The sequence below is a fragment of the Tiliqua scincoides genome, chromosome 2 (genome assembly GCF_035046505.1).
Source record: "Tiliqua scincoides isolate rTilSci1 chromosome 2, rTilSci1.hap2, whole genome shotgun sequence".
Classification (NCBI taxonomy): Eukaryota; Metazoa; Chordata; class Lepidosauria; order Squamata; family Scincidae; genus Tiliqua; species Tiliqua scincoides.
In genome coordinates this window covers 53,863,470-53,873,909 of record NC_089822.1, presented here as the reverse complement: position 1 = coordinate 53,873,909, position 10,440 = coordinate 53,863,470, and positions in this window count along the sequence as shown.

The window sequence follows — 10,440 nt, the reverse complement described above, 5'->3', positions numbered from 1 at the left end:
ATTTAAAATAAATATTTACAGGAAGAAATTTTGAAGACAAATATGTACTTTAAAGCTAAGGCTGAGTGCTTGGGACTTGTAACTCTTCCACTAATTGCCCCTTAGTGTTTAATAGCCTGGTCTTTACCAGAAGTTGAAGAAGAAATTGCACTGTATTGTGATGGTGAGGCAACATCAGATTCTGCTTTTAGGGAATTGGCAAGATCTAAGCAGGATATCTGTAAAATGGAAACATGCATGTACTGTGCTTATAGTGAACAGCAACATTCTTGAGGTGCAACCAGCTGAAAAATAAGGGCGTCACATTTCACTGCAGTACTTGAAACAGTGCGATGGTTTCTGTAAAAGTGTAGTTAAGAAAGACAAGAGCCTTGATGTGTTGAATTACATTAAAGAGGTTCCATTTTGAAAAGGGAAAGAAAACTGGGCATTATAAGATAAATTTTCCTTTTGGAGGAGAACTGCTGGGTGTGCAGGTAACTGAATATGAATTCTTATTAAGTGGATGGATTAGGTTGTTAAGTGCCTCTACGAAAGGTAATTTTAAATTATTACTATCCAACACCTGCTCACTACATGAGAGGACTATGGAAGAAAAGTAAATCCAGGTAGTAAAAGCCACCTGACCAAAATTAGAAAAAAATCAACACCGCTTACATTAAAACAACAGCAATAATTAAAAACAATTAAAACAAAACAAACCCCAATGGATCACATCAACTGTTAAAATTACATTTTATTTAAAAAACCATCCTATAATGTCAGGTATCAAACACCATCCTAAATAAAAAGGTGCCCCACCGAAAGGTTTCTAAGGAGGGAAATCCAAAATCAGGATGTCACCACCGAGAAGGCACATCACCCTTACCTCCATCAATGGTGGCATGGTTAAAAGGACTCCTCTGATAACCTCGGAGGATAAATCAGACTATATGGAAGGAGGCAGTCCCTCATATACCGTTGTCCTGAGTTGTAAAGGGCTTAAAAATCAAAATCAGCATCTTGAACTGTGCCTGGAAACAAATCAACAGTCAATGTAGCCACTGAAGCAGCAGTCCAACTTAGCTGAACTGGTGAGAGCCTGCAACCACAAAGCAGCTGCAATCTGTACTAATTGCAATTTCGGTGGAGCTAAAATGTAGCCCCACATAGAGTGCATTGCAGTAATCTAATCTAGATGTCACTAGGTCATGGGTTACCATGGCCAACCCTGAATGATTCAGGTATGGTTACAACTGATTGTTCAGCCAAAGCTGAGCAAAAGCTCCTCTCACCTCAGCCTGGGAATCTAGGATACTAAGATATCAGTGGTATACCACAGGAACTAACAAAGATGTCCTTTGCTCTTTCTATCATGATTAAAGAAGTCCTTCCATGTCTGTAATGTGCAGCAGTACTGATATAAAAGCAATTTTCTTTGGCCAGAGGAGCAAATTGAGCATATACAGATGGGTCTACATTGTTCAAACAGGAGAGGGCAGGCTAACAGCTGTAGGCACTAAAAAGGATAGAGTAATTCATTTTTTATTTTCATTTTTTTACAAATGAGGCCAAGTAGTTAATAGAAGGCAACTTATAAGGTATGACAGCTTTATATAAACAAACTCAGCAAGATCAAAATGCAGAATTGGGGACAGAGGACTGTATTCTTCTGCCCTGGGATCAGTGGCCAAATGTAAAATCTACCACACCCATTTGGAGTGTCTGCAGCTGTGTGCAGGACAAGATATGGTCACATGACATATCATTAGCGCTGGAGACCATTGGATGGCTTAACACAGGGGTGCTCAAACTTTCAACTTTAGGGATGCTGGACCTTTAACAAGTGTATAGAAGAGACAATTTCAGCAGGTGCAGCTTGTCATCTGTGGGATGACAAGTTGCACCTGCTGAAATTCTCTCTTCTATACACTTGTTAAAGGTCCAGCATCCCTAAAGTTGAAAGTTTGAGCACCCCTGGCTTAACAGATAGTCTTGCAGAAACAAGCATTCTACAAGTATTTCAGCCTGCACCTGAACAATGAGTTGCTCAGACTGAGGGGCCAGGCCAGAGTAGGATTGCTGTTTTAAACACAAAAGAGTATATTGCTGTGGTAATTATGCTTTCCTAATCTATTATGTTATTTGCTTTTTGAACTGTTGTTTTTATTTTTTGACACTGTTGTTCACCGCAACAAGTTTTAGGACCCAATCCTATCCCCTGCCAGCCCATAGCACAAAGCACTGCTGGTAGAGTGTGTGCTGCAAGCTATGGGGAAGGCAACCAGATGGCCCAGAACACAAAAGTAAACCTTTTTCTTACTAATGTTCCCATAGGTCATCTGGCCTCCAATGGGTCTCCTCAGACCTATGTGTATTGGAATCTCGGTAGATCTGGCAAGGAGGTAGGCTGTGGTGTCAGCAGTGGCCCCTTAAAGGGGTAAGGCCTGGGCATCCAGCAGATGTGCTGCACAGCTGCAGCCACTTGAAGGCAATAGGGCCCTCAGGGATATAAGGAGCACCTGAGGCAGGAAGGGTTGGTGGGTTGTAGAAGGAGTGTAGGTTGAAGAGGAGACTGACTTATTGACTTTGGAATCTGGCCTTGGACTGTGACTTGGCTTATTGACTTTAGACTTTGCCCTGGATACTCTGACTTTGTGACTAATGGACTGCTGGAACAGACTGCTGGAGACACTGGAGTTTTGTGTGTGGCTGCTGTGCCTAAGACCTGCTGAGGGCCAAGGGTCTGCTGTAGTGGTGGGAGCCTGCTGGCAGGAGAGAGGACCTCTGCAAGTTGAACAGGTGAGCTACCCTGGAGTGGGGTCCAGCAGTACTGCAGGACAGAACCAGGGTCATTCTTGGGTAAAAAAGGGTGCTAATTAGCTAAAAGTGGGCATAATTGTCTAGGCAGAGCTTGGACTGGGAATTTGGACTGGAGCTTGGACTGGAACACTATGCCAGCTATTTTGCTGACATAAGTCCAAGGAGACCCGGGGGCAGTTTTGGGACAGGGAAGGGGGGATGGGATCTTGGCATGTGCCGCTGCCACCAAGGTCCTCCCCTTTCACCCTGAACTACCTCCTGCCTGGCCAGCTCCCCACCCAAAATTGTCCACAACCCTCCCTTGAAATGCCTCTGCCACTGACCTTCCTGCACTAGTAGGACATCTGAGATCTGCTGTTATGCACATGGGGCCTCTGGCCATTTGCACCAGTGGACCCAAAGTACATAACAGCAGTGTGGCTTTCACACTGCCATCCAAGAATTATGGTGGTAGATTATGAGATCTGCCACTGGCTAGGATTGTGCTGCTAACCTGGAAAGGCAGGATATTAAATAAATCAAATAAAAAACAGAGCAAATGGTCCTGATTGGCCCCTTGGGTCACCTGATCCCTGATGGGCTGATAGATCACTTTTGATGGTGGTGTAGTACAGCAGAGTGCAGGTCCACAGTTCCTGCCACTTAAAAGTTACAAGATGCCACAAGGAGTAAAGGGCATGCGCCCACTATCAGTGTTTTTGGTTCAAGACCATCTGTGCTATACAACAATTCCTCCTCCAACTTAATTAATAGTCATATAAAGGTCTGTGTGAACCTGAGGAGAGCTGATGCTCTGAAGTAGACATTTTCAGTCCTCCTTAAAGACTCAGAATGATGAATTCTCCAGAGCTCCACCAGTTACTTCATATATCAAATGATATTTGCATTAGGACAAAGTGTCTTTATCTCTAGAAGTGCCAGAGATAATGTTAAAGGTCTAGGAGGACTGCTATTGATGGTGGTTTAATCAGTTTCACTTTCCTATAAGTTTATTTAATTCTATCACAGTGGGGTTTATGAATGAACTTTTCCTCAGATATTTTTCTGTCTCAACAGTAACCTCATTAAAGTCTCATGGGGGGGTTAATTAAGAATGGTCTCTTTTGCTTGGTTACATCTGTACAAGTCACGCACTGCAAGAAGTTCTCCAATTAAAATCTCATTTAGCATAACATCAAAACATTTTTCTGTTTCAACTCCAATCAAAATTATGCATTACTCCCCAAGGTCCTTGCTGTGTGTTGCCTCTCAGTCATTGCCAGATGTAGGGGATGCTTGCTCTGCCCCATGGGAACTGATTCAGTGTAGTCTCTGATGTAATGAAATATCTATAAAAAGCCTCTCGGTGAATCTGTAGCTAAGAGATTGGGTGCCATCTATGCACTGGTGGCTGCCAGCTGTTTTATTTCCTGTTTTGAGCTCCCAGAAGCTGCTGTACCAGGTTTGGAAGCTGTGGTAAAGAGGATGTGTGTGAGCAGGTTAAAGCTGGATCTGGACAAGAAAGAGACGATGCTAGCTGGGAAACGGTCAGATCCTGGAGGTGATGAATTTGTCTATGAAAAATAAGGGTGGTGATATCCCCATCTGATCCAGCTGGGAGCCTCATGACTGTTTTTAGTCCTTCCCTGGGATCACTTTCTTGGACCTTGACCCCCATCTGATATTGGTGACTGGCCTACCGCTGGATCCTCATCTCCTTCCTTTGGAACGAGATCTTGTCCGTTTTGGACCACACCACTACACCCCTAGACTGATGGCCAGCTTTCCTGACTGCATAATCCTATGCATGCCTACTCAGAAGTAAGTCTCACTGCATTTAATGGGACTTACTCTCAGGAAAGTGTATACAGGATTACAGCTTGAGTCCCAGTACCCACAGCCCGGACCAAAACCTAAGTGAACCGTTGCCTGCTGCTGTGGAGGGATTCCTGTTCTTGCATTCAGGTGGTGTAGGAGGGAAGTATAATCACCACAATACAGAATGTACTTCTCCTGAGTGGAAAGGTGCCCCTGCAGGCCTCAGCAGTCCTCAGCAGCAGACAGTAATTAACAGTCCAGGCCTGAGCTGCCTGACGCACAGGGCTGCAGCAACGCTGAAAATTGCTGATGCAGCATCATGCATGCTCCAGGCAGCTGCCGCCACCTCCTCAGAAGAAGGGAACTTTCATCCCCTTCACCCAGGTAAAGCAAGTGGCCCTGCAATGGGACTACTCAATTCTACGTCAACCCAAACATCGGCGTAAAATTCAGAGCCTCTGTGTTGGGTGGTCAACATGGAGGCTCAAGGTTAGGTGGAGCAAAGCTCCACCCATCCCATCTCCCTCCTGTCCCACTCCCTCCCTTGGCACACCTCCGCCCCGCCCTCCCTCGTCTCCTCCTGCCCCAGAACACCTCCTCCCACCTCCCCCCACGCCCCCACCTACCTCTCCACTGCTCTGCAGTCAGCATGACCGCTGAGCTGCAGAACCCGTTACTCCACTGGTGCTAGCCTAGTGCCAGCCAGCGCTGGGCTAGCACCAGCAGAGCATTGGTTCTAGGGCCCACAAACATGCCTTGGGGCACATCTGCAACAGTGTGTGCAATTGGGCCCTTAGTCACTGTGAGATTTAGGACATAAGGTTAGAGAGGGGGTACATGACAGTGCCAGAGAGGAAATGGGTAACAGGAGTATTAAAGGTAATTGGCTTTTCCAGTTGTCTGATGTGGCAATCCTGTTTACTACAGTGTCCCAGGTGTGAAGAACCTGTCTCTTGTGGTTTTCTCAAAGAGTTATAAGTTCTCAGGTTGTTTTATCATTGTTTCCTGTTTTAGGATTTTACCTTCTTGTGCTGTTCTGAAATATTGTACTTCATTCTGAGTGGTTCATAAATATTTGAAGCAAAACAAAATGCTGTGGGAGAACACAGAAGCAAAACTGAACAAGAGAAAAGAGACAGGAAAAGATATTTTGAGAACTAATGCAGGGTCTTCTCTTTGACTTGCCACTGGCTCACCTTAGCCTTCTGAAAGGGGCCAAGAGCCACTCTATTTTGCTGGTTAAAGCATAGTGGGAAAGCGTCACACATTGGCATCAAGTTGTTATAGCATCCAAGTGGTGGGGCATTTAAAAAAAAATACTATTCCCCCTCCCATGTCAGACTGGGTATTGAATAAAATGCAACTATATAATTTTATATAATGAAGCGACGTAAAAGGTTCAAAAAGTGGGTTTTTAGAAAAAAAGGAGTATCAAGAGCTGACTTCCCAGGTCACCAATTGTGTATTGCAAGATGCAATACCTGTTCCTGAATTGGGAGATCTTTGGTCAGACTCTAGGCTGTGATGGCCACAATGATTTTGAATGTTGTTGTCTTATTCTTACTTTTGTTTTTCTTCTTGTTTGGCATGGGCTTTGTTCCTTCCAATGTCAAAATAAAAATTACAATCTTAGACCAGGAGAGGGCGATGAACCCAAATGAATAAAATAGTGATTGTTAGCAAAGCATAAACTACTGAATGAACAAACTGTTTTCTTAAAAAAACAACAAAGAAACTGCTCAATGTGGTTTTGCATTTTCTCTGACCTTATTGGACCTACTCATACTAAGATGCAGTTCTGGCTATGAACATTGTCACATCTTATGATTAGCATATATGTGAAGACACGTCGTCGTCTGGATGAAAGGAAAATGTAAAGCAATCCAGAGGCTGCAGTTGGGAACTTTTTCTTGAGCAGATGTGGAAGAAAGTGTTCAACTGGACAGTGTCCCAGATGAAATTCCATGGAAGAATTTGTACTTAGGAAAAGTATTTGGTGCAATGTTGGGAACCCTCTGTCCTGAAAACACAAGGACATCTCTCTCTCTCTCTCTCTCTCTCTCTCTCTCTCTCCCCTTTTACCTCTTTACCCTCTGATGCATGTATTTATAAGAAGTTATTTAAAGAAGTCCATTACCTTTGAGTATGAAAAGAAAAATAGCCTATTACTAAATTTTCCCCAGTAAAACATGAAGTTGGACCGTGTGCACCTTCAAGGATCACTGCAGACATAAACAACAATAAATAGGTCTACTGGACCCAGGCTTGTAATTTTCTTTGTTTTTCTTCAGAAGGAAACTCCCTTTAGCCAGGCACCATAACTTATAATTTCAAAGAGCCAGCAGTTTTTTGTTTTTTTTTTTAAAAGGAAGATGGCTTTGGTCAAAATAAAAATAGCTCATTTCTACACACTACTGGACAAGGTCTTCATATGTGCAGAGTGAGATATTTCACTTTCCAGAACTATTAAAATATGTATTCGTTTTTGGTTCAGCCAAGGTGACATCAGTTGGATTCTGTTTTTCTTTCCAAATTTCAAACATCAGGTATTGCATTTTCTTCTCATGAATTCTGAAAAAAATTATTGACAGTAATTTCCGTCTTTCCTTCATTAAGAGGGTTTTCCCTAGTATTTCTGGATGTTTGTTTTGCAAACACATTACAAATACTGATAAGCACTGATATGCAGAGGAACTTACCTATTGTAAAAATTGTAGATAGGAGGTATTATTATTACTATGAGCAGTAGTTGTATACTCCTTTTCAACGGAAAGTTCACAAAGCAGTTTACAGAGAAAATCAAACAAACAACTAAGGGCTCCCTGTCCCAAAAGGGCTCACAATCTAAAAAGATGCAAAAGAACACCAGCCGACAGCCACTAGAAGAGACACTGCTGGGGTGAGGAGGGCCAGTTACTTTCCCTCTGTTAAATAAAAGGTAAAACTAGTATTTTCCTGGTATAACATGCATGGTTTGTGCCAATGAGAAGATAACACCTGTAGGGGGTGCATATCCTGAAATGTCACTTCTAAATGGGTTAATAAACAAGAGACAGCTTCTTTTTGAACCAACTACATGGTGTTAAACAGACCTTTGCCCACTGCCATCCCTCTTGGCCATCTTTTTCTCATTGTTCCTGCATTCATGAGGGATGCCAACCCTGAAGGATCTTGATCCTAAGCTGTGCAACCTTGTTGGAGCCTAAAATGAATCCCATTACTGTCAGAACTTCTAAGATGATATAATCATCATCTGTTAATAGACCTTGTACAAAAGTTTTCACATGTGTGTTTCATGTGTATTATTAAAACCATATTAATGGGACACAATAGCCAGTGAAAATTCCATGCATGACTTAACAAATTCTTCTACTTTGGACTCCAGTGACAGATAATTTGTCACTTAATAACTTAACAATCCTATCAGCAAACCTTCCTAACTTTAGATAGATTTACAATGTGTACGTCCTATTATATCAAGCAAACCAAAAAGAAAATATTGGTTCCTTTCTGACTTTAGCATGTAGGTCAGTGGTGGCGCTTTTCGAAGGACTCCAGTGGGGACGCTCTGCCTCCCCACCCACCGCATGTCTCTGTCAGGCCTGTGTTTTTCAGTACTCTGTATGCAGTGAAAAATGAACCAATTTTGGCAAAGATGAGAACAAAAATAAGTTTCCACCTTTTCTGTTTACATAGTATCCTGACAAAATCAGAACAGTAACGTGGAAATCTTTGCCCAAGGCAAAGCATCGTCATTCTGTGGGCCACAAAGGGATAGCTGTTTTGCAAATGCACGGGGTACAAGATGGACAAACCCAAAGACGTGTTTTATGATGAGATGCCAAGAGAACCAAAGGTCTTACAAACCTCAGATATAAAGATGATTGTAAACATGATATGAAAGACTTTGACATTAATAGGTGGGTAGCTCTGGCAAGCAAATAGGAACATCTGGTGTTTCAAACTCTGGATTGGCATGCAATTTTGTGATGAGAAATAGATCCTACAGCTTCAGCACAAGCATGAATATAAAGCAAAGAACTGGTTTATTAACCTTCAACTAAACATTACAGTGTTATCAGGTTGGTCCTTCTGATTTAAACTGACCTCTTCGGCGATCAGAAGAAATAAGGCTCGGATTAAATCAAGTTAACTCAAGATGCCATAAGTAAGTCCATATTTATACAAAGGCAGGCAACTGCTACACATAAACCTTGAGGATGGGCCTGTAGCTCAGTGAAAGAGTACAGGTCCAAACCTGGCATCTGTGGATCTCGCATCTGCAGATTTGAGTCACCGTGGATGCCGGGGTCCCAGTTTAAATGTAAATACCAAAAAAAAACTGTTGAAAATTGGGTTTTCTATTCTCACTTGGCAAAACAGCACAATTTTCAAGCCTCTCTGGGCTACAAATAGCTCTAAAGACCCTATGCCAGGTCTCCCAGTATCATATAGTATAGAGCTATACTGCATTCAGCCACTAGATGGGGTTGAATGTAATGAAGCATAATGGAATGAACACAGCATTACATTCATCCATTAACACTGCATTACATTCAGCCCCATCTAGTGGCTGAATGCAGTATAGCTCTATATTCATCTAGTGGATGAGTGCAGTATAGCTGTATATTGATGCATTCTGGGGCAATGCTGAGAGACCCAAAAATGGCTCTTTAGAGCTATTTTTAGCCCTGAGAGGTTTGGAAATGGTGCAGTTTTGCCCCCTGAAGGCAGGAAATGATGATATCTGGGCAAAACGGCAACTGCCATGTTGATGTATATGAGCAACCACATTCATGATGGCAGACAGGAGCCATGTGTTCTGTTACCACCATCATCTTGAAACTGGCTGCATAAACTTAGTATAGCCAATGGATCAGTTCAGATGATACAAATTGGCTCATCTATCACGTGATTAGGAGTGGAATTGTTCACATTCTGTTCCTCCTCCTGGTGCCTCTTCATGTTCTCCTAATCAAATTGGGATGGGGTCATCTGAATCACACACTCCTCTCCCCACATATACACACAAATTATCTGGATACTATTTTTTGATCATTTCTGAAGAGACAGTGCAGATGAACTTACCCATTTGATTAGCAGTAGGGAAAAGCATGTCAGAAGGGGGAGCTGGATGTGCATGATCTTACCCCTAATCGTTTGCTAGTTGGGACTGGTTGTTGTAGTATCTAAACCATCTCAATGTCAACATCTAAAACTGCAATTGCCATAGGAATATGACAGTCATAATCTCAGATTCAAATATATATATATATATATATATATATATATATATATATATATATATATATATATATATATATATATATATATATAATTTTTTGTTAGCTTTTAAGTTCTGTTGATACAAGTTAAGGGAATTAATGTCAAAAAAAAACTGGCTTGTGAAACACATCTCATAGAATTGTGTAAACATGTCATCCTACCATCTCTGTTTTTCTAAAGCACCAGTGGTGACGGGGGAACCCAAGCTGCCTTTTACATCAGACACCCCACACTTAAATGTAGCAGGCATGTAATTTCTTGACTAAGACCTAGAAGTCAGTCTACAGCCAAGGATTGATGATCTAGCACTATTATGACTCATGGACTCCAAATTCATTAAAAATACAAAAGCACATTGGAAAAAATAGTAACACTTTTTGTTCCAATCAGTGGGCTGTGAGGCCTTTAGCTCTCGCTTTCTTCATTTTTATAAAAACAGTAAAGTCATCAGGAAGAGGACAAAAAAATATGGCTGGAATCCCATAGTGTGTGGAAACATTTTCTAATATCACACATTGGGAAACAACAAGCCATTTGTGAAGCTAGGAAGATTTA